At 36.8% G+C, this 25471-nt stretch overlaps 1 protein-coding gene and 1 long non-coding RNA gene across 6 annotated transcripts in view; one reads left to right on the top strand and one right to left on the bottom strand.

Annotated features, from left to right (window-relative positions):
* Positions 1-18636, bottom strand: part of COLEC10 (collectin subfamily member 10) — a 96242-nt gene extending 77606 nt beyond the window's left edge. The window contains exon 1 of the mRNA XM_077167539.1: positions 18463-18636. The gene's annotated coding sequence lies outside the window, so the exon portion shown is untranslated. The remainder of the gene's footprint in view (positions 1-18462) is intronic.
* The window catches only part of LOC143688985 (uncharacterized), a 47245-nt gene extending 21992 nt beyond the window's left edge, over positions 1-25253 (top strand). Inside the window, exons 2-8 of one of the 5 annotated variants that reach the window (XR_013178437.1) lie at positions 4152-4208; positions 5181-5273; positions 21239-21289; positions 24126-24326; positions 24606-24775; positions 24913-24981; positions 25081-25247. This is a non-coding gene — a long non-coding RNA (uncharacterized LOC143688985). Of the gene's footprint in view, positions 1-4151; positions 4209-5180; positions 5274-21238; positions 21290-24125; positions 24327-24605; positions 24776-24912 lie in introns of all 5 variants that reach the window. The other 4 variants (XR_013178435.1, XR_013178436.1, XR_013178438.1 and 1 more) reach the window with 4 other exon arrangements.
* The last annotated feature ends 218 nt before the right edge of the window (positions 25254-25471 follow it).

Raw genomic sequence — 25471 nt, 5'->3', positions numbered from 1 at the left:
TCCCTTGAATGACCAACTTCTGAATAAGTCATATCCCTTGAAGGCTCTTATCAAATGATTTTGACAGGTAATTGTTGATTTACAATTAAATAAAAATTTTTAGAAGCCAAATGAACCTTCATTTGTATTTCTTCCTTGACATCCAGATACATATTCAAAAGAAAATTAGTTATTTTCAGCTTGGTTACTGTGGAAGTTCTTAGAAGTTACAAAATGATAAGAGCTTTGAAACCAAATGCTTTAGATTTAGTAATCGCATCAAAAATAAAATAGCTAAAACTCATGAAGTGCTAGGAAATATTCCTTTTTACAAGTGTTTTGCATATATTAACTAAATTCTCACAAAATCCAAGTAGGTTGGCACTATTATTACCAGGAAACAGGGACTTAAACAGAAGTTAAGTGACTTGTCCAAGGCTCCATGGCTAGTAAAATGGTGACCTGGTCTATGAGCTTAAACAAGCTACTGAGCTTCGGCCTCAAAGCCATACTACCTCTCTTAGCCAGACCTAGTTCAGCCATAGCAATAGGGTATTCCCCCAAAGTGGGGTAAAAATTGGACATCTAGATAATTAAAGCCTTTCATCATAGATGTAGACAGACAGTAGCTGTAGACGTTATAGTACTGTGTGGCTCATTTCCAGGAGAAGTCAATATTGAGGTAACTTTTTCTTCCTCCTTTAGAACCAATAATTAAGGCTCCTATAAGTCATATTAGATCAAAATCCCTTGGATTCATCAAGAACTTATGAGTACCTACTGTGTACCATGCATTTCCTGAAGGACTAGAGATAATAAGACAAGTAAGACTTGGTCTTTGAACTTGAGAATCCATCTTTATTAAAAAGCAACCCAAAACTTAAAAATATTATTATCCTATTCTTGTGAATCAGTAAATAAATCTGTTAAGAATTAATTTCTCTTTTTGATGATTGAACATCCCAGGACTATACCATCATGTAGAATGAGGGTTCTTATTCTACAGTAGTACAGTTGATTGTACATATGGAGGTTGATTAATTGTGTTCAAACTCCAGAGTATATCTTAAAAATTAGATTTTCTAACATCCATAAAATAAAATTGAGGTTGTTTTCTTAACATTTTTTATACATAAAAGAAGGAAATACAGGCTCTTATTTATTTGCATTTTTGCTGAGCAGTGTTTTTATGAATTGGATTTTTTGCTGTAATTGACATGGCATCCTTGACATTTGATGTTTGTTTGATCCTATTAGTTTTTAGTTTTACTTTATTAGCCATTATATTCTGACAGGAAAACAAAACAAGGAGTTTTAGCATAGAAATTGAACCAATAGCCCATTTAGGTTATACTTCATAAAGTCAATATATCTATTTTGAACATAGACATTTTTCTTTTCAAAGAGGAAACTATTCACCATTCCAACAGATGGAGGGTGGGGTAGGCAATTGGTAAACTGACATTCTACCTATAACATATATGTTAGTTGTGTGAAGAGGCACAAGTGGATAGGTTCACTATTAGAAGCCTGGAAGTGAAAAGTATAAATTACATGTTAATCTTTAGTTTCTCCTACTTTCTACTCCCTGATCCCTATAATCCAATTAAAGCTTCCATGCTGGAGCATCAAAACCAAGAAAGACTTTCCTGACTTGGCCTGGAAGGCTAATGGCTGGATTTGATACAGCATGTGTTGTAGCATAGTCTTGGTTACTGAGTGCACACAGAGGCTTAAGATAGCTGGCCATGGCCACGCTTTTGGCTTGGAGTTGTGCCCTGAACTTCCACAGTTGAAATAAGTCCATGATTTTCTGGTTGCCTGATCCATTGTCCATGTGGCAAGAGAGCCAAAGTGGTAAACTGGTTTCACCAAGGCTCAGATGTACCCAAATGTTTGCATTGTAGGGTACAAATGTACTCTTAAATCTGTAGGTGGCTACTCCTTTGTGATAATGACTTATTTTCTCTTTTGAGATGTCACCTATTAACGTATGTTGGTATAATATTCCAAAAAATCCATATTTGAATAGAGTTCAAGGAAGGAATGCTTAATTACTAAGGGCTATGTCTGCATTTAGGGGATTTCCAAAGGTATGGTATTCCAATGCCTCATTAGAGTCTTAGCTAGGGTCTTGACATGCAAGTTCACGCAGGCTACTTCATACTAAAACTGAGGTAAAGGAAAAAATTCTGTGGTTTGATGTCTGTTGGGGTGACAGAGTAGCCCACGAGGCCTTTGGAGGATAATCTATGGCTCTGGATCAAGTTTAAATAATATGAAATTTGATTCCTAAATAGGTAACAACATGCTAGAATCTTTTTTGTTTCATCTATTTGCAAGAAGACATACAAAGCGAACATCACACAGAAATCAGGAAAGACTAAAATTAAAATTACAATGGTTTGAGAGTCCAAGGCATCTTTTTTTTTTTTTTTTTCATATTTGGAGGAATTCTCATACCTTCAGCTTCAATTTAGAGATTGGATGTCTGGGGTGAAGCATTTGAACTTTCTATTGTTTTTTAAGAGGTACCATTAAAAAGATGGCTTGATGATTATAAAATATGAGCAAAGCAACTGCTGAAATCAGATGCACCCAATATTTATCTGGATGATAAATTCATGTCAGGAATTCCAATTTACTGTACAACTATGGACTCATGATACCCACCATTAATCATACTCTTACTGTGAGAGCCTATTATGATCTGTACAGAGTCACCAATGAAGCAAGAGTAAGGATAAAATAAAAAGAAGTTGCTAAGATGAAGGTTGCAGTTTCTAAACAAAGATGAGTGACACATGTTGGGTAGGATAAATCTACAAATAGCTTGGAGCCAGACATCAGACATTATTTGAATGACAAACTTCACATTAACTAAAAGAGAAAAAAAAAAAGATCATGGATGGAGACAAACACTGGTGCTAAAAGTTATACAACTGCATGATTCATTTCCAGAAGAAATCAATGTTGAGATGACTTTTTTCCTTCTTCAGAACCAATAATGAGCCTCCTATAATTAGATAAACTTTCTCTGTCCCATCAAAATAAACTGTTAAGCCACAGCAAGGCCACTAGCACATCTACCCTTCAACCAAAGCTATAGTATTTTAATTTAAGGACAATGCAAAGATGCATGAGTCAATCTACCGTAAAATTTCAGCAAATAGCTTGTGTCATTGGAAATAACTTTTGCTTTTCCAAAGACTGTAGATTTATTCTGTAGGAGTTTTGGAAACAAGCAACAATAATTTTAGCTAAAGCAATTCCCTGCGTTCACTAAACCATAACTGTCTGAAACTAGTTATTTCTAGAATTACACAGAACCAAAATAGCAAACATGTAAACAGAGAGCTATGGGTTAGAATTCATCAAATGAGAAAAAAAAGTTTTGAATTTTAAGGTATAAAATATCACATCTGTTAACTTCTTGTAAATGCCCATTTTTAATGCACAATTCAAGCACCAATTAAAAACATTCTCCATAGATAGATAACCAATTTACTGTGCATGCAGAGTGAATAATACAATCAACCATCCCTAGCTATCAGTTTTCTCTCCATACAGTCAGTTGAAAAGTAATTGACCATTGGATTTCTCATTAAAACTCAGCAATCGAGGCTGGAAGAATGAAGCTGGGTCTATTCCTGCTGTCAAATAGGGTTACAGTTTATCTAATCCCATCATTTCAGCTTTCTCTATTGTCAACATGAGTAGTTGGGCTGTGATCTGATCAATTTGGGAGAAAGCAGAATTGAGCGGATAGGTCACGCCACGTTTCACCCATTTCACACATATAGGTAGTACCTCAGTTTGCCACTTAACTGATGAAATAAGAACATGGAACATGCAAGTGACATCTGTCCCAGCCAGGATACGGGGATGGGGAAATTGGCCCTTTTTGTCCCAATCTTATGTCGTTAGATTATAATTAACTCCAGAAGGAAATTCAATGGGGAGAAATTCTTTGACGTACTCATTTCTTCCACTTTTTGAGATTTCTGAGGAAATAACCATATCATTGAGAATTTAGGATTAATTGGGGAGGAATAATACAATTTCCTAGGAGAAAATAAAATTGTGGAAATTCATCAAGAAGTCTGAGGGAGTCAAAAACTTGAGTTGGAAAGAAACTGAGAGATAATTGAATGTCTCCCTTTATTTTATAGATGATGGAAATGAACAGAGCCAGAGAAATAGAAGAACTCAAGCAACACTTCCTTAAGGCATGAACTTGAATCTCAACTCCCAGCTATGTCTTTTCAATTACAGCATGGCTTTGTGATGTTCTGGGAATGTTAGAAACAACAAATATAAAAACAGAACTCAATTCTGACTGAGGATAACTTGCAAAGCTACACTCGCATGCTTGGGTCTTTCTGGAAAGGGCTAGCTCTACTATGGCTATTTTAATTTCTTGGGTGTTAAAGCGAACATCATGCAATGGGTTGGCTTAAACACTGGGAATTATTGACTGACAGTTTTGAGGCTAGAAGAAATTGAAAGTTGAGGCATCAGCTTTCTCCCTGAAGTTTGTAGCATTTTGGGACTGGCTGCAGGTGATCTTTGGTCTTCGGCTTTCCTGTCACATGACAATCATATGGCAATCTCTCTAGGCTTCTCTCTTCTCTTTCAGGTTCTGTTGATTTTTCACTCCTGGATGCCCACTCTGTTTTTCTCTCTCCTCTCCGGTCTTCCCTAGAAGGCCTTCAGTAATAGAATTAAGACTCATTTTGATTCTCAGTTGCATCACACCTTAATTGAAGTAACTTCATCAAGATGTTCTATTTATAAGGGCTCAAACCTACAGGAATGAATTAAGTTTAAAAACATGTTTTCTGGGATATATAGCTCCAAGCCATCACAATGGCCATTATACATCTTCTCGATCATTTTCAAGTGTACGGTATTTTATTTAGTCCCAAGTTCTGCTGATAGTTTTTGTGTATTTCCTTTCAGAAATCCAATATTTAGAAAATATTTTTGGATACTTTGGGAGTGAACTATGGATCTTGATATTCAACATGAAATTCATGAAACTTGTGCTTTAATTTGGGTGACCACATAAACTTATTAAATTATAAATTTACTATTACCTACACTAAAAAGTCCCCTTTGCACTCAGATGTTTTTGTCTGTTTTGAAATAGTTCTTAATGGCTTTGTTTTGTTTGTTGTTTTATTCTATTTTGTCCTCAGCTAAAAGGCAGCCTGGCATGATGGAGAGGTGAAAGAAACAGAAAGAAAAAGATCTGGTGGTCCAAGTTCTACTTCCAACTGTAGGAATCTTCAGTAAGTTACCATCCTCTCTTGGATTTAGTATTTGTATCCATTAAAGTAGAGGTTAGGATTAAGTCACCACTAAGCTCTCTCCTAACATAATTTATAATTTATCATAATTTTATTATAATTTACTATAAATTATAATTTTAATAGTATTTCTATGTCCTTCAAAGTTCAATTTAATATGTATATGTATTTTTGTGGGTAAGTACCTTTCAATATACATATAAAAATACAATTAGAGATCAACTATAGGAAAAACAAAATTTCAATAAATATCAAATCAGTAAATAAACAGATTTTGCATCTAGAGTGTGCTGTTGGAAAGGTTATCTTTAAAAATAAAAATAAAAAATTGTTTATCTATATTGAAAGTCACACCCAGAGACATAATGTTATAGCAACTTGGTAGTTCAGTGACAGACAGGAAATGTTTCTTCATGTGTGTTTTTGGCAAAACTCTATGTGTTTGGATAATGGTGCCCTATTGTTATAACAGGGTCTTTTATGTGGCAAAGTCACATTAGACGCTGTCTGGTTTCTCTTGGTTACCAAGACTTCCTATTTGACTCACCTGCAATTTTTAGGTAAATTCTCTGGACTTTTGCTATTGTTTCTGGGAGTCTGCAAGTTTTGTGTGCTCCATGGTACTACTGGGTGATAAAAGAGAGTTACAGGGTCCATGTAACTTCAGAGGTGTAGATTATTAAAAACATTAAAGTGGCTGGAAAAGAAACAGAATTCATTATAAATTCTAGATCCTTATCTAGTTTAGTAAATCCTCCCTTTTGAATTACAAGTGACAGCGTTATCTGCTTTTTGCATATGTTGCAAGCACAATTTGGGGCATTGTTTTGTCTTTCTATATTGCTTGTCTGAATTCTAACATTCCAACAGTTCTTCAAGCTGTCTGGCTAAACCACATGTATGGCTCTTCTCTTCTTTTGTGACTCTGTTGTCAATTTTAAGGGTAGGTTTGTTTCTTCATTTGATTAATGTGCTATATTCCTATCCAAACTGCAGTAAAATGAAAAGTTAATAAAAAGAGCTTACTGAGATAGGGGTTTCCTGATGTGCTAAGCACTTTATACATATGATTTCAATTAATCATCAAACATTCCTTAGAAGATAGATGTAATTATATCCATTATACAGATGAAGAAACTGGGAATCAGAAAGGCCAATCACTCAGCCAAGTTTACAGAGGTAGTAAGTGCCAAAGCAATGATTTAAATCCAAATTTGTCTGTAATCAAAAGTCTATGCCCCTTGGGGGTGCCAGGGTAGCTCAGCAGTATAGTTCTCACCTGCCATGAGGGAGACCGGGGTTCAATTCCCAGCCCGTGCACTTCCCAAACAAAGAAACCAACAATAAAAGCAAGCAATCAAAATTCAACAAATGGTACTGAAATAATGGGCTACCCACATGGAAAAAAGAATGAAATGTGACCCCACCATACAGCATACAAAAAAAAAAGTCTATGCCCTTGACAACTGTAGTTTACTCTATCATATACACTATGGGGTAACAACTAGATCTTTATATTTGTACAAGGTCTTACATTTGACAAACTCTTGCTGGACTATCTATTTGGCATGATTGGTCCTTATGCTCTATAATGGATGCAAAAAGGGCTGAGTACTATATTCATTTTATAGATGGGGGATCATCCTCCTAGCAGTTCCAGCTGTAGAATCCATTCATCTGTATTTGGGCTGCTGCCATGGTGTAAACCCCATGAAACCAGAGCAATTTCCTGAAAAAACTTTAATCAAACCTTAAGGGAATAAAATTTTTAATACATAATTAATCATTAATAAATGAATATTAATTGTGGGTTAGTCACAAATGCTGAAGGCACCATTTAACAGCCCCTTCTTTCCCCCCATGTCTATTGCACATCCTTAGCAATGTCTAACCAGTCTGTGACAATTTCAATTTGTGACACTACCAGTAAATTAAGATGGTTAATATAATTAAAACCTCTATGATGGACTAGCTTGTTTTCCCTATATATCCCTATGTTCCCTAAGCACAGAAAGACTTCTTATAGGCTTTTCCATAGAGTAGGGGCTCACTAAATGTTTGTTAGTTAATACAGAAGGTATTTTTGCAAAGCTATATAATAATAAAACATTTACGGAGTCCTTAATCCTTAAGTATACATTGTATACTCTTCTAAGTACTTTAGACATATTAAATATTTTAATCCTAACAACAATCTTATGGGGTAAACATTCTTATGGGGTAACAACTTTACGGCATAAATAGGTACATAAACCATGTACAAAGAATATTGTAGTAAGGGGAAATGCCACTATTGGAAACCAGTTAGTGTATTTTAGAAAAACAAATATGATTCCAAATTCATTGGCACCTCACAATTCTGCTAAGAAGTGTTCTTTTGGTCTCTGATCCATTTCATAACAATATTTAAAATAGTGTTTTGCTACTAAACTAAGGTTCTGGATGAATTATTAAAAACTGACCATCATGTAAGGTTTGTCTTCCAGAAATAAAGGGTACTCAGTCATTTGGGGATCATACCAGAAAAAGAAAATAAAATCAAAAGTGTCATCACGCTTCAACAGATTCTCTGCTGAGTATCTAACAAGAGCCAGTAGCAGGCGGTGGATGACAGCTTGGGCTTTGGATTAAGGCAAAACTAGGTTTGATTCCTAGCTCCACTGCTGTTTTGGAGCTAGTTTCCCAGAAACAGATGTTGGAACAAGGCTTTGTGAGACATTTTGGCATGGTGTCAAACTAAATGTGACATTTTACCCAGGTTATGCCCAAGCAAGTGAGCTATCAGACCCTTTGTTTGGAATTCATCCTACATTAGTTATTATCATTTGCTCTTGGCCTTTTTTCCTGGGAGATTCCTTAGACACTATCACTGTTTCACTTACCCTTCCCAGGCTTGAGTTTGCTTAATTGGGCAGCAGGCACCAGCTGGAGATCAACCTACAAGGCCATAGCTGACAGTGACACATTCCTCTCTCCACGGTCATAGCTCCTGTTGAATGATCCTCTTCTTCAGTTATGGTTCTTGCTCTAAAGTGATCCAATAACTCAGCTCTCTCCCCTTGTCTCCTTCCCTCTTAGGTCTAGGGGTGACATAGCTTCTCCCTGTTGATATTATTTGGTGCTTCATAATCTGTTTCTGGTTCCTTTAAGCCTGTCCACCCATCTCTGTAAATGACCTTCTTTGCTCTAAGCACTTGAATGTACATTGTTTTTGTATCCTAGCTGCTAAAACAAATACTATTCAACTGGTTGGCTCAAACAATATGAATTTATTGGCTTACAGTTTTGAGACTAGGAGAAGTTCCAAGTCTGAGACATTAGCAAGACAATGCTTTCTCCCTGAAGTCTGCGGCTTTCTGGCAATGCATGTAGTGTGTCTTCTCCTTTCTCTTCTAGGTTACATTGATTTCTGGCTTCTTTCCCTGGCTCTTTCTCTCTGACTTTCATTCTGCTTATAAAGGACTCCAGTAATCTCGATTAAAGCCAAACCTGATTTAGTTGGGCCATACCGTAACTGAAGCAACATCTTGAAGAGATCTGATTTACAAAGGGTCTGAAAGCACCAGAATGTGGACCAAGACCAATAGTATGTCCAATCTAGGATACACAATTCAATCGACCACTCACATCTTCCAGTGAAGCACCTGATTAATACAGCCCATCCATAAATTGATATTTCAACAGAGAGGTGATCTACAACACATCTTTCTTAGCACATGTTTCCCTTTCACTTTTCCACTTCTCCCTGCACGCCACTGAACGAGAGAGCATGATTTCCCCCTTCTCCTTGTGATAAACACATCCCTTTTTTCATATCCTGAATCTCACTTCTACATGGTTTAAGCTGCTCAATTTACAATATTCAACCTTGATGTGGCAATGAGATATTCATTGTAGAAATGATTTTCTCTATCAAGATGTTTACTTTTAAAGGGCATAGCCAGGCTAAATCCTCAAAAAGAAAACACCAAGAATCTTTAAGAATCAAATCTAAATAATTACGTCATACTGTAATTGGTATCTGCTCTCTTCTTCCTCATGCCTAGGAGGTGCTATAAACAATTTACAGGAAGAAAGTGGCATGATATGTTTAATAATTTAGAATTATCTGCATTTCCTGAGCTAGAGCTAGAAGATTTCTTACAAGTTCACTGATCCCACCTTTCTTTCCACAGATACAGAAGTGCATAAATAGCAACATTCTTGGGCTAAGCAAAATAATCCCCTTCTCGCCACCCCCCCCCCAAGATACCTCCATCCTAATTCCCAGAACTTGTGAAAATGTTGTTACATGGCAAAAGGGGATTATCATGGTCAGGTTCATGTATCAACTTGGCCAAGTGGTGGTTGGGCAAGTGCTGGCTTGTCTGTTGTGATGAGGACATTTCATAGAATTAAATCATGATCATGTTAGCTGCATCCACAGCTGATTCCATTTGTAATCAGCCAAGGGGGAATGTCTTCTGCAATGAGTGATGCTTAATCTAATCATAAAAGCCTTATAAGGAGGATTCAGAAGAGACAGGCTCTTCCTGTTTTGGCTGGTGAGCCTCTCCTGTGGAGTTTGTCCAGACCCTCCATCAGAATCGTCGGCTTCACTGCCTACTCTGCGGATTTTGGATTCTGCGTTCCCGCGGACACGTGAGACACTTTTATAAATTTTATATTTGCGAGTGTTCCCTGTTGATTCTGTTTCTCTAGAGAACCTAACTAATACATCTTGGTACCAGGAGTGGGGCCTTAAGAAACAGAATTTTCAAAGTGGGTTTTTATGAATGGTTTTCTACTCTGACTGGACTCAGGGACACTAAGGACTCTGATCCCCATAATCAGAATGACACTCCCAATCTATGCAGTGAGTTGGCAAAAAAGATAGTCAAAATATCACCATTCGATTCTCCTAATGTGTCACTTGTACAAAGTCAGGCTCTGGGGGATAATGTTTTTGACACCTTTAAAGAGTTTTGTAGAAATAAGAGGTATAGAGATGTTGGTTGGTTGTTGTTAGATACACTGGCTACATTAAGGGGTGAAAGGGATGGGCTTAAGGCTTCAAATGAGAAGCTTAAGCACCGTCTGAAAGATGTAGACGTTTTCTACCAGTATCCTGAAGGAAAATCTTATTTCCTGTAGCCATAGACTTGAGATCTCTGAATTTCAGACTCAGAATCTTATTGTCAGAGTAGCAACTTTACAACGTAAACTGAAATCTCAATCTTGCATGGTGTCTTCCATTAAAGTGAGGGCATTAATTGGAAATGGGTGTGGCACCACTCACTATTACCCCTAGTGATCCATTAGGAAAATTTTTGCTTCCTAACCCGTGACCCTGAGCTCTGCTGGTGTACAGGTTTTAGTTCCAAAATGGGGAATGCTTCCTCCAGGAGAAACAACAATGATTCCACTGAACTGGAAGTTAAGACTGCCACCTGGTCCCTTTGGGCTACTTATGCCACTGGATCAACAAGCCAAGAAGGGGATTACATTATTGTCTGGGGTGATCGACCCTGACTATCAGGAGGAAGTAGGACTGCAAGTATATAATGGAGGCAAAGAAGAGTTTTCTTGGAATATAGGAAATCCCCTAGGGTGTCTTTTAGTACTACCATGCCCTGTGATTAAAATCAATGGAAAACTGCAACAACACAATCCAGGCAGGACTACGAATGGCTCTGAAACTTCAGGAATGAAGGTTTGGGTCACCCCACCAGGCAAAGAACCACAGACAGCTGAAGTGCTTGCTGAGGGTAAAGGGAACATGGAATGGGTAGTGGAAGAAGGTAGTGATAAATATGAACTTCGACCACGTGATCAGTTATAGAAACGAGGAATGTAATGCTGTTTTGTTCCTGTTATACTATTTAAGTTGTAAGATATCAAGTTTAAGAATGAATATTACCCAAGGATTTGTACTCTATTCTGGAGAGATTTAATGTGTTTCCAGTGATATGCAGGACATTTGAGTATTGTTAGGTGAAAGAAAAAAAAAGGTGTGTTTTATTGTTTTTTATTTAGAAATTAGGTATGGTTTAAGGTGGCATGTATAGTTACCAAGTTGACAAGGGGTGGACTGTCATGTTCAGGTTCATGTGTCAACTTGGCCAAGTGGTGGTTGGGCAAGTGCTGGCTTGTCTGTTGTAATGAGGACATTTCATAGAATTAAATCATGATCATGTCAGCTGCATCCACCGCTGATTCCATTTGTAATCAGCCAAAGGAATGTGTCTTCTGCAATGAGTGATGCTTAATCTAATCATAAAAGCCTTATAAGGAGGGTTCAGAAGAGACAGGCTTTCCTGTTTCGGCTGGTGAGCCTCTCCTGTGGAGTTCGTCCAGACCCTCCATCAGAATCGTCGGCTTCACTGCCTACTCTGCGGATTTTGGACTCTGTGTTCCCACAGACACATGAGACACTTTTACAAATTTTATATTTGCAAGTGTTCCCTGTTGATTCTGTTTCTCTAGAGAACCCTAACTAATACAGGGATTAAGGTTCTAAGCAGTCGACGTTAAAACAGGGAAGGTATTCTGGATTATCTGGATAGGCCCAATGTAATCACAAGGATCCTTAAAAGTAGAAGAGGAAAGAAGATTCTGGATAAATGAAAATGTCCTAAAGATGATCATGGAGCTGATCAACTATGTGTTGACACTGTGAGCCAGAAACTGTATCCTTTGGATGGTTTGCATGGTGTGTGAATACACATCAATAAAATTGCATTTAAAAAAGTGGAAGAGGGAGGCAAAAGAGAAAGTCAGAGAGATTGCAGCATAAAAAAGTCTTGGCCCAACTTCACTGCTTTGAACATGGAGGAAGGAGCCACATACCAAGGAATGTGTGTGACCTCTAGAAGGTAGAAAATCCTAAGGAAGTGTATTATCTCCAGAGCCTCTAGAATGAGCATAGGCCTAACAACAACTTGATTTTTATCCCTGTGAAACCCATTTTAGACTTTTGAACTCAACAGCATAAGATAGCAAATTTATATTGTTTTAATCACTAATTCCAGGGTAATTTGTTACAGCAGCAATAGGACACTAATATAGTTCTATATTAAAAGGATAGATTCAAACATATCCTCATATGCTCATGGTTTTAACCCATAATTATTTATTTAGCATCTTCTTTGGACCATGCTCTATGCCAGACACTGGTCACCCAATAAGACATGAGCAGACGTAGTTCCTCTAGTCTAAGGTCTTACAGTCTGGTGAGGGAGTCAGAGAGTTAAATAAATATTGACTAATACTAAGGTGGGGGAAGCACTATCCACAGGAAAGTGCAAGATGAGTGGACAGGAGGGGCCAGGAAAGTCTTCTGGAGCTGTTTCAGAGGAAAACTGCTAAGCAAGCAGAAGAGAACCAACACCAGGGGTATGAGTGAGATTGGGAGTTGGGGCACAGAGAATGTAGAGTGTGTTCCAGAGAGAAGATAAAAGACCTCAGAGATCTCAAAGCTGGGGCTCGAGAGAGAACTTAGTGAGAGATGTGGTTGTCGATATGAGTAGGGTCAAAGAACCATGGCTTACATGCCATAGATTATAAACTCTGCGCCCAAAGGCCAAGCATTTGGTGATAGAATTTAACAATTCCAATAAGGCAGTTATTAAATATATATTTAATATATATATTTATTATATATATGTATTATATATATATATATAACTGGCAACTTAATTTTAGTGCTATGTGGTGGTGCTCTTTGCTTTCATACAATTGTGAAATCTTGTCTTTTAGAATAAGCATCACTATTTTAGTGCTACGTGGTGGTGTTCTTTGCTTTCATACAATTGTGAAACTTTCTTATCCATGGAACTGGCAACTTAATTTTAGTGCTATGTGGTGTTTCTCTTAATTAAACAAATAAGCAACTGAACAAAATTTAGAAAAGTTTATATGCATTTATCCTCCTTCATTTTTATATAAGCTGGCCTTTGAACTTGTTTTAGGAATTTATTTGAATTAATGGATGTCATTGTCTAAATGATAATGTAATACCCATGTGCTCTAAATACATTGTTTTAGGAATTTATAGATATGTATTTTTTATAGATATGTATTTAATAATTTATATTGCAATTTTATTTACAATAGTCATTAGGCAGTCCTGTAAAATGGCAAAGAACTTAAAAATTAGTGCTGAATAGAGCAAGAGGAGAGGTTCTAAAAGAGGCTAGTAACAAAGTAGGGGCCACACAAGGCAGTAAATAGGGTCTACATTCCGGGATGTTTAGTAAATGGTGTTGGCAGGTTAACTCAAGAATAAAATAGTGATGCTTATTCTAAAAGACAAGATTTCACAATTGTATGAAAGCAAAGAGCACATGGGTATTACATTATCATTTAGACAATGACATCCATTAATTCAAATAAATTCCTAAAACAAGTTCAAAGGCCAGCTTATATGAAAATGAAGGAGGATAAATGCATATAAACTTTTCTAAATTTTGATCAGTTGCTTATTTGTTTAATTAAGAGAAACACCACATAGCACTAAAATTAAGTTGCCAGTTCCATGGATAAGAAAGTTTAAAAGAATGTTGGTTCACATTATGCAATGCCCTATTCCTAACATTACAAGGAGCTCCTAAATCCCCCCCTTTAAATCCACTGGCCCATCCTTTGACTTTCACCAGAGCAGAGTTTCTGTTATCCTTAAAGGGAAGGCAATAGAGGAAGGGAAGCCAGTATTTTATCAAGTGTCAGTAAATTTACTGAGTGTGTAATCCTATTACATTCTCCCAACAACCTCGGGAAGTTGAATAATGCTCAAGGTTATCAAGTTAGAAATGGCAAAGCTGTGATTTGAGCCCAGGTCAGTACCAAAGCCTGAGTTTATTCTATCTCACCATGATGATTTTTGTGCTCTCTTTTAGGAAGCAGAAAACAATGAGAGTCTACTTTCTTGCTGTATCTGAAAAATCTAGAGATGTGTCAGGCAGAACCTAAAAAGGGGGGGGGGGAAGAATTTTGAACTACTGAATGAACTCAACATTTCCTTATTGAACTTCTAATATTTGTCAAGCTCTGTGCTTGTGTATGCCATGATGAAAAAGACATGACCCATGTCCTCAGGCAGCTATACCAGAAAAGTCTATAATTAAAACAGTAATTTCAAGAAAAAATACAATTCAATTTTTTGCTTTAATGGAATAGGGATCAGCCATGTCCAGACAAAACTTCCAAGAAGAATAACCTAGTCTTACACTGGCAAAAGCAGAGAAGCCTTTACCAAGGAAATGAATAAGATGAATAGATACTTGAGATGATCAATTTTGGGTTCGGAAAACTTTTGAGAAAGGCAAGACTAGAACAATTCTACAGCCTAGAATGTCATTTATATAGCTGGAATTCTTCCTATCACTTTCATTCATTGAAGAACAGAACCAAGTCTGATTTCAGCTTTAGGGCTGGATTACCAGGCAGGCACTAGAGCCTGGCCATTTTCTAGAAAGGAATTTCCCATGTTATGAGTCACAACACTAGCACTATACTAAAAAGGAGATTTGCTTAAAATGCCAAATAAGTTATCTAATTCAGACTTAAGGGGAATTTTTGACATTCATTTATTTATTAATTTATTCAATAATTATTTATGAAGAAATTCATATATGTCAGACACCGACCTGGGTTCTGCTAAAGGGGTAAATAAGTTATATATAGTCCTTCTCCTAAGACAACACACAAAATATACTAATTAGATAATGGGCAAGATAATATTTCATCAAAAGAATTAAAGACACTTCTTTCCTAGACATGCATAAAAATCATATAGCTATGATGAATCAAAGTGATGGTAAAAGTAATCGCCGTGTTGGGATCACTTGAAATTTTTGCTGCTCTAGATCCGCTCTTCACCCCTTTTACCCCTCCTGGAAAGATGACCAGAATGGACTCCATCAAAGGGCAGGTACTCTACTCTGGCTTCTGCTTGGTTGTAGCCAATGGGGCACCCAGCAACATTGCAGGGAAAATAGTCTCATGATGTCTTGTACCTCAGCTCAAGGCTCCTGGTTCCTTTGAAGGTAAATTTCTCTAACTGACTCATTTGGAGATCAGGTATCTATTTTCTCTACTCTCTGTTATGGCTTAGGGTGGTAACAACTCGAGTGCTATTTATTACCTCCAGGTTACTGCGTTATTCCATGGGTTTCCCTGTATCCCCGATATCTTCATAAATAGTTCCTTTATAAATAGTTCTTTCTTAAATTACCCTAATTTGAATGTGCCTTCTGTTGCTTGTTGGAACCTTTAATAAAATAAAATAATAAATATATTATTTTTTAATATATTTAAGGGATACTTTGCTGTATACTAAATTCCTATCCTTTATTGACTTGTTCTGTAAGCATTTATTGATGCAACACCTCAATCAGGTATAGAAGAGGATGTACATATAGAGATGATATAATCCTTGCCCAAAAAATTCTCTCTCCGTGGAAATTTAAATAGTTATATCTGTCATATTTTAAAATGTGTGTACTCTTTGATCCCATAATTCCATGCAAAGAATTTAAATTGCTCATTAAAGCATTATTTATAAACATAAATTAAAGAAAGTATGAAAATTCCCTTTGCTGAATCACTGGTTAAATTCATACGGTACTTCTAAACAACAGAGTATAACAGATCTATGTGTACTAATACTGAAAATCTCCAAGATATAAGTAAAGGAAATCAAAATACTAGCAGAATGTTATATATTTATTTATAATACATGTAAATAATTTTACTTACTATTGTAACTCTACACATAAAATTAGTTGTTGGGCTGGGTTTTTTTTTAGACATATAGAAAAAGAAATTTTGAAAAGGATGTCTTTCGGGAGAGCTAGAAAGGAAGGGGGATCTTTACTTCTCTTTCATTTCACTTGCTGCATTTGCTTTATTTTTTAAAACCATGTGCTTAAACTAATTTTATTAAACAAGATAAAAATGATAATAAATTTAGGTGTAATCTCAGCCCCCTATTTTGCCTCACCAAATAGAAAAGTCGGATTTAAAAAATAATAGGCATTCAGGGGAAATAAAATGTCCCCCTAAAACTAATTTGCAAGAAATAAACATCAGTACCTTAAACTCTATTTCTTGGGAAACCTGCAAATGAAGCATTTTACGCCACTTACTTCACATGAAAATCTACTGAAACTGACTTCAAAGCTATAACCACATGTCTTTGATAGTCACCAGGGGCCTGTTCACACAACCTCTACTTGTTTCCTCTCTTATTATTTTTACAATAAAATTATAACTGGAAGTCCTCAAACCATGTAATTGTCAACTAACTTTTGGAAAATGCAAATAGTTGACCAAGAACTTAAGCATCAGGCTTCTCCTGCCCTCTTTGAACTTTTTGGTGGTCTTTGGGTTGCCAAGACCTAGGCTGGATAGTTCTCAAAGATGAGCCAAAGAAGATAATTGTCTTTTCAGGAAGGCATTCTCTGTGGACATCGAAGTTCTCTAAGAAGGGATCCGTGTAATACTATTTTCCTTTCCCAGAATCTATTGGCATCCATCCAACATTTTTCACTGAAAATTAACATCTTCATGTGTACCCATAGGTTTGATATCTGGTACAGCTGGGTCAGCCCATTTTCTTGTGCAAATATATTAATGTGCTGTCCATGCCTCAGGCACTGTCTTATTAATTCAATACAGTTTCATATCTCTTCTTCCTATGTCTGTTTCTCACAAATAATCACAACCAAACATAGATAGCAGATACTCTGGAAAGTACACAAAATAATAGCTGATACACACAAAAAGTTCAAATTTCTTCTAGAAGAATTCAAACCACAAGCTTTGTAATTTCCAATAGATACTTCCTTGCACACAAGCATATTATATTAATTATTTTGCATTGTATAATTATTGATGCAACATCTGTTGCTCATGTTACTTGTGTGCACTGTAAAAAGACTAAATATGCAAAGTGGAAAAAAATGCTTAGGTGTTAGGTGCTCTTACCCACTGAACAGTGAATACTATGTCCTTCTGTTAACCAAGAATACTAGTCTTTACTATTTTTATCAATATGATTTGCTCCCATTTCTTGAACTCCTGCAACGCACTAGACTAAGAACTTTACATATACTATTAAATGTCATGACAGCCCAATAAATTTTGATTTCCATTTTACTGATGAGAAAATGGAAGTTCTGGAGTATTATCTGGGTTCACCCAGCAAGTAAGTGCCAAAGCCAGTATTCAAAGCAAATCTCCCTGACTTCAAAGTTCATGTCTTTTATTCTAAACTCTGAGAACAGGGCTAATATCACAGAGCTTTAAATGACCAAAGTAAACTTTTTTATTCTAAAGAAGGCAATTTTTTTATAGAACCAAATAACTTGCCCTTAGTGAAAATGAACCAGCAATTCAAAACCCAATGTAAAAGACCAAACATAAAAATTGCTGATATTTTTACCCCTCCTCCCGTCACCACCCCCATTTGCAGTTTGAAAAGACCCTTCTGTGGGTTTTCCTGGAAATATTCATACTTTCCAAATCTCTAGTTAGAAGGGTTTTCATTCTACCGTATTTGGGCAGCATAACTACAGGGTAAGAGAGATGGCAAAATTCAAGAGAACACATCACAAAAAGCCCCTTTCTGAATTGTTTTAAAACACCCACTGGCCAAGAAGATCTTTGTTTATGGGAGAATAAAATTTTTCTTCTCCAGGGAAACTGTTTTCACCCCCTTTCTTCTTAAGAAAAGGGCAATGATTCAAACAGTTCCTTAGGTTGAATCCAAAAGCACGGCCAGGAGAAACTTGGAGAAGGTACAAATCAAACCAATGACTGCATTGACTAGGCAATGGTCTGACTTCCTTTTGGAGACATGTCTGTCCTCTCAGTGCACTGCACAGATCAGTCTCCACATCCATTTGGACTTAGTGCCACTATCAGAATGAACATGCCATTATGCACAATCAAAACCACAGAACATCAAAATACAAAAGGTCTATAAAGGTCTTTGATTTCATCCTCTTCAATCACTCCATGCCTTGGCAGCCCAGACCTCAATTTATATTTTACAGATGACAAAGAAGAGTAATATAACCTTTACTTTGCCAATAAATAGCTAAATTGAGACTCTAAACCAAATTTTTGGATTCCTAATCCTCTGCTCTTTCCACATTGTGGGAAGAAATCAGTTTGAATCCAGGCTTACCTCTTAACAGTGGGTGATCAAATTCGCCATGCCTCCGTTTCTTCATCTATAAGATGGGTATAATAGTGGGACTTACCACATAGTTTTGCTGTGAGATTTAAATGAAACAATGCAGGTAAGGAGCTTAGAACAAGGTTTCAGTAAATGCCAAATGAATATTCATTGTTATGGTTATTATTACTATTATTAATGAAACAATTTTCAAATCAAGGTTGTATTCTCTAAGATGTGACATATATGGACTTTAAAAAATTATGTTTTACCTTCTGTGAATGCTCAATTGTCATTGCAAGTTGAATTGAGGTCAATATAAAAGCTAATAGAAATCTATTCATAATTCACCCTCCCATTTATCCTTCTTCTGAAATAACTTCTAACATGATCAACAAAATTCAAGAATTCTGAATCACCAAGAAAAGTGTTTGCAATAAGATTTATAGGAATGGGAGGACACTGTATTAGGAGAAATAGTTTTGCCCTTCATCCTTCTTATCGTGCTCATTCAGCGGCATGTTCCAGCATCACTATCCACCAGTTTACTAAAGTCAGAAACATGATGATGCTCTCTGACTCCTACCTGTCTCCTTTTTCATTCAACAGGTCAAGCTAATCAGTAACTGAGTCTCACAGGTTTTACCTTTATCTGCTTCTAATCTATCCCCCTTCTCCACTCTAATGACATGTTTTGACCTTCACCATTTATCATTTTGATTATGCAAGAATCTCCTGTTGCCCCCCAAAACACATCCATTTTTCCCTCTGCAGCCAGAAAATCTTCATAAAATAAAAACTAAGATTTTTTGGCTGTCTTACTGAAAATCATTCAATGTTCCTGACTGTCCATGGGACAAAGTCTAAACTCCTCACTAAGACATATGAGACAGATTTCCAATCCAGCTTCAACTCCCATAAAACCCCAACTCAAACATTATGTCCTGGGCATAATGAAATACTTGCAGTTTCCCAAATGTGTCAAAATTGCTGGCCTTTGTTCTTTCTGTCTAAAATGCTTTTCTCATAACCTTATCTTGTTAGATGACTAATTTCTATTTGCCCTTCAAGATAGAGTTCAGGTTGCATCACCATGAGGATGGCATCTCCATATGTTCAATCCCACCCTGTTCTCACTTCCCTTATATCATTTCCTTGAATTTCATATGCCTCTATCATTATGCTGTATTGTGATTTTTTTTTCTTGTTTCTTTCCTCCACTAAATGGAATTTTCTTGGTGAGGGGGTTGATATTTTCTTCTTATTGGTATCCTGATGTCTGTTACAATACCTGGCAGATAGTGTGTACTCAATAGATTTTTTTAATGAGTCAGAACATCCATACTCTTGTAACTGATAGTCATTATTTGCCACATGATGTTTCATTTGGACTATGGATATCAGAGATGGAAGAAACACCATGTGCCCTTGGTAGTGGAGGATGTTCTCACAACTATAATCAGGGTGTGTACAGCCACAACTCCAGAGCCTTTAATCTGGTCTGGGCTATGATACAACACTGGCACCACCCCACATCTTTCCTTCCAAAGAATATACTTGAGCTTTAGATATGGTTTCCTCCTGGAAAGTTTAGAGCTCAACCAGATGCAATGCTCTAAGACAAATTTCATCCCTCTACTCCAGAGTCATCAGGAATTTTGAAATATTCATATAAATTACAGGATAGATCATTATACATACTTCTTCACATAATAACTCTGAACTGTAAGTGAGAGGTAGGGTATGAATTGTTTTTAATATGATATATGATTAATTCCACAGACATGCCTTAGCTGGTTTATAGGTATATAGATATTTACTTATGGATGGAACCATATTTTCTTAATTTTTTTCTGAAACAACAATATAATAATAAGCGCTGTTTATGTGCCAAGAATTTTTCTAAGTTCAATACATGTATGAATTTTTCTAAGTTCATACATTTAATTCTCCCAATAACCTCAGTGAGGTGAGCACTATTAGTTCTATCTTACTGATATAAATTGAGGCAGAGAAGAAAGGTAACCTTTTTATATTCATATATCTAGACACAGAAGTTGTATTCAAATTCTAGAGCAAACTTTCACAATCTACTAATCCATTTTTAAATTGTGGACTGCATTTTTAAAAATTTAGAAACAGTTAAGTTTCCTTATGAATACTGACTTAGTAGTGATATATTAAAATTTGAAATTGCCTACGCTTTAAAATACATTAGTATTGCATTGTTGTATTTTTAAAAGGCTTGTTACAAATGATGACTACAATGAAAATATTTCCATAGAATCTGACTATGTGGCTTCACCCTTTCACATTTTTCATCTTCCATTCTCTGCACTGGTGACAAGGAGGTATATACATGGCTCCAAGTAACCAATCATCTAATGGAATTGAGACCCCCCCATAGAAAGAATTCAAAGGAGGATAAGTAGAGAGGTATTTCTACCCCCCCTCCCTATTCCTGCAAATTATAGATACAGCTGGGTAGGAAAACCCTGGAAATTTCATCAGATGTAATGACATTGGGTTTCCTGGTAAACCCTTAGTGCCAGCCATGGAATGAAATATGTTTGTCTACAGCTGAAGGGGCCGTCAAGACTCCCCATCAATCAGCAAGGGCATGGACAACGTTACCTAGAGCGATAGAGACACAATTAACCCTATAGACAATCTTTATCATTGGATTCAAGTAGCTCTAAGTAAAATTATTTTTATTTTGTTCAACTATATTGAATGGTCCTTGGAACTGGATAACATGAACCTGCTTCTTTCCTATCACCTTCAGGACATGGCATAAACTGAAGCACATGGACTGCACTCAGTGGATGTGATTTAGGTGAGATACCTACATTTGTGAGCCAAAACATTTCCAGCTTAACAAGAATGCGGTAGATGAGATGATTTCTTTAGGTTCCTCAAGGCTTAAGTTTTTTTTTTTTAAATCCCCTACTGGGAATCAAATAGTCCTTATATCATAATGTCCATGGTACCTATCCTTATTATCACCACAACATAATAATCTTGACTTGAAAGGCAAAGAGAATTAGTGATGAAGAACCAGATTCAGAAACTAAAGAATGATTGTCCAGAGTACCGATGGCCTCCCAGATGATCTTTCTGGCTTCGGTTTTGATCTTTTAAATCCAGTTTCCACTAAGAACTCAGAATGGTATTTGCAAAATGGAAATCTGAATATGTTACTCCCTTGCTTCAATTCACACATTGCCTTTGCAAAAAAGTCTAAAGCCTTAATACAGATTACAAAATCTTTTAGGAACACTGTGCTCTGAATCCTATGCTCCACTCTCTGGCCCCCTCCAGATGTCAGGCATCTCTGTTGCATGTTACTACAGCATCTTGTGTGTCCACTGTGAGGGGCTTCACCACACTTCTACTGTTTACTGATATAATAGCCATCTTCCCTCACTAGGCTGTTGGTAGGCTTCGTGAGGGCAGGAATCACATTTGCCTTGCTCATCTCTAAATTGCATGCATCTAAAATGATGCTGAATGCATAATCGTTGAATGAATGAAAGAATGAACAAATGAACCAACAAATGCCACCCTACCTTGACTAGCCACTGTGACTTTTATTTCTGTCAGCAGGCAAAATTAATGTTTGCTTCCCTGGATGGATGACATGACCACATATGAGTTCGGCTTTGAAGCAGCTTTAACTTTCTCAGAAGAAGGATTATGAAGCATTTTCATTTTAGAATGGAGATAATAACTCCTTAAATTTCTGTGTCTTATATACCTGACATTTCACTTTTTCCAAAGTCTGTCCTTTATGCTACTATGCAATTTCAAAATGATATATGATGTAGTTCAAACTTTTCCTTAGCTATGCATCCAGCAGTTATTCATTTAATATTCCAGACATTCTCCTAGGTGCCAAGGAAACAAAGATATATAAGACAAGACTCCTTCTCTTGAGGAACTTGCGCTTACTAGGGAAAACGTGCAGATTAACACATAATAATATGTATTAATGTCTGCAAAATACTAAATACATGCCTTATACATTTTATATACATTCTCCCATTTAATCGGGACTCTCCAAGATCACCTGAGAAAATCAAGAAAGCAATTAGTCCCAAGCCATACGGTGAAAAAAGAGCCAAGTTAGCATTTAAACCCAGGATTGAGCATTCCAGAGCTCAATCCCTTTACCATACCACATGATGATACAATATGCTAAGTGCTTTAAACCATATCTGAACAGAGAAGGCAGGTGATGCAGAAAAGAGGGAATAATTTTCTCACAGGCAGAGAAAGAAGGGCTGTGTGCAGTTGTACACTATGTACGAGAGTCAGAGAAGGCTGCAGAGCAGAGGAAATCTTTGAGCTCTGGAGAGAAGTTAAACTCACCAAACAGTTGGGTAGGGTTTCAGGGAAATCAAAGAGCCTGAAATGACAAGTTAAAAGTAATTACCTAAACCTGGGTTCGATTTCGGACCATGCACCTCCCCCACCCAACCCCACAAAGAAGTAATTACTTGTTCCTGGAGAATTAGTTACATATAAGGGAGTGGCAAAAGATGAAATGGTTGGCCCCTGCTTAGAAACTTGTGCTTTGTCTTAATAGCAATTAACACAAGGGCTGGGGGGAAGGGTTAAGTAAGAAAGCAGCATGATTGGATTTGAATTTGTATGAAGATCACTCTACCATTTATCAAATGATTATTTGGAAAAGAGAAAGAAGAGAAATAAAGACATAGTCCAGATAATAGTAAATAAGGATCCAAACTATGGAAGGAACAGTGGGGCTGGAGAAGAGGTTATTAATAAGGAATATTTTTAAAAGAAAGAATTGATAGTATTTATAAATTGGATGCAATGTTAATCAAGGGTATGCCAGGGTTATAATATGCCAATCTGTTGAGTCTACCCTTATAGTACATGGTTATATCTGCAGCTATCTTGAGTGACCATGGAATATAAGAACTAATTTACTGAACAATTACTATGTGCCAGATATTGTTTTAAGCAATCACCAACAAATCCATGTGGTATACACCATCACTATTCTTCTTTTCTAGCTGTGGAAAGTGAGACCCAAAAGATTATGTAATTTTCCTAAGAATATAGAGCTACAGTAATGGAAACTATAAAGCGATGCTTTAGGATTGAAGGCACATTCCCCTAATGACTGAGAGTCCTGCTGCCTGACTATCCTCAGCCTCAATAAAGGAAGAGAATGACCTTGTCAAAAGTCATGCTCCCCTTCCCCAGGGCAGCCAACAACCAATGATTGATAAATGCAGGAATACAAAGGCATGGCCTCATCTCTTCAGCTTTAGATAATTCTGAGAGTCCATCCCAGGTTCAGTTCTCCAAATGAAGCTGGCTTTCTTGAGACAGTACCATAGGCCAATTTTGCTTTTTGCTCAGTACTGTTTCCTTCCCTAACCTGCACACGTATTGATCATGAGAGGATTCCTTAATAAACAACCTACAAGCTAATTTACATCTCAGTCTGATCCCTGGAGACCCCATCCCAAACAGCCAGCAAGTAGCAGAGCTAGCATTTGAACCCAGATAGATTGGTTAATAACCATGGTTTTCAACATTTTCTATATAACTTCCCCAAATTGAAAACACTAGGGCAGTGCCAAGGACTGTAAAAATTATTCATAAATGGAAAAATTTTGAATTCTATTTTTTATTAGGTCATGGTACATAAGTCATTCAATAAATATTTACTTGAAATGAAGTGAACTAAAAAGATGTTGAACCAGGAAACAGCGGTACTGTCCATGTCAAGGGAGTTGATGTTACAAGAAGCAGTGACTAAGTCAACCATATGAAGTAATAGAGGACACTGAAATGTGTCCAATGGCTTCAGCAATGGGAAAGCATGAACAATCAAAGTGAGTTCTGTTGATATGACTATGTTATTGTGTTAGAGAGAGAATGGAGGATGAGAATATAGAGATGAATAGTTACTGTAAACTATGCTATTAATAATCTTGGTTTTCAAGGGAGCCAGCATGGAGTCTCGATGTTTTCTAATATTACCCATCTGTCAAGGTTGAGTTAGGGCCATATCTGCTGCAAATACCCAGGGAAGTAATATTGTTTGCAATAAAGTTTAAGCAAACATTTGAGCCTCTGTCAACACCCATCCACATAACATCTCCTTTCTCAAGAATTGGAGGTTCCCAAAAGGGAATTCTCAAATTCTACAGTGTGATGTGGTCAAGCCACGGGCTTAGTCACTTTGTGCCTGGTGTCCACACTGCCTACCTTTTGGAAACCAAGGTTTCCCCTGAAGCTGGCCTGGCCATTACACCATGAAGAACACCAGGAACTGTTTCAGGTAAGAAATTCCTGACCTAAGGCCACAGGGGTGGGTGGCCCAGGGGAATTAACCACAAAAAGTGTTTTCCATGAACCCACAGAGCACAGATGCCATGTTTGAAATGCTGATGCTTCTCTGTGTTTGTTTATTCTCAGCAGACTGCAGTACCAAGCATTATGTAATAGAGGCAACGACAGCTAAAACTTTAAAAAATAATCTCTGTGGTAAGTCTGAAAGCAAATGCTGAAGACTGGAACATTTCAGATTTTCCACTCAGTGGATTGAATTGCCAGATACTTCAGTATCACTTTTTCTTCATTTAGCTTTGGAAAGCAAAGATCAAATGCATGACCTCGCAGTCAATTTCAACATTCTGAAAGGAACAGACCATAGAGTTGAGCTAGAGATGGGTCTCTGAAAACTTCTACTATTCTGACATAAATATGTTCCTGGAATTGAATGAATATCTTATAGAAAGTGGGATTTTTTTTTTTGTTATGATAATCTGTGTAAATTTCCAGCTCACTCTAACTAGGCTGACACAAGACATGTTGATGGTCTTGCCCAGACCTCTTGTGGTTTAAAAAAGAATAGTGTGAGAACTCTTAATTGATACATTCTAAATTCTGCCATAGCTCCCTTTTGAACTCTTGCAGCAGATATAACTTTTACTTCACAAAACCCAGAACTTCTTGGTATTCTTTTTCTGTAAAT

Source organism: Tamandua tetradactyla, chromosome 6, assembly GCF_023851605.1.
Source record: "Tamandua tetradactyla isolate mTamTet1 chromosome 6, mTamTet1.pri, whole genome shotgun sequence".
Classification (NCBI taxonomy): Eukaryota; Metazoa; Chordata; class Mammalia; order Pilosa; family Myrmecophagidae; genus Tamandua; species Tamandua tetradactyla.
This window is presented reverse-complemented; position numbering and strand designations above follow the sequence as displayed.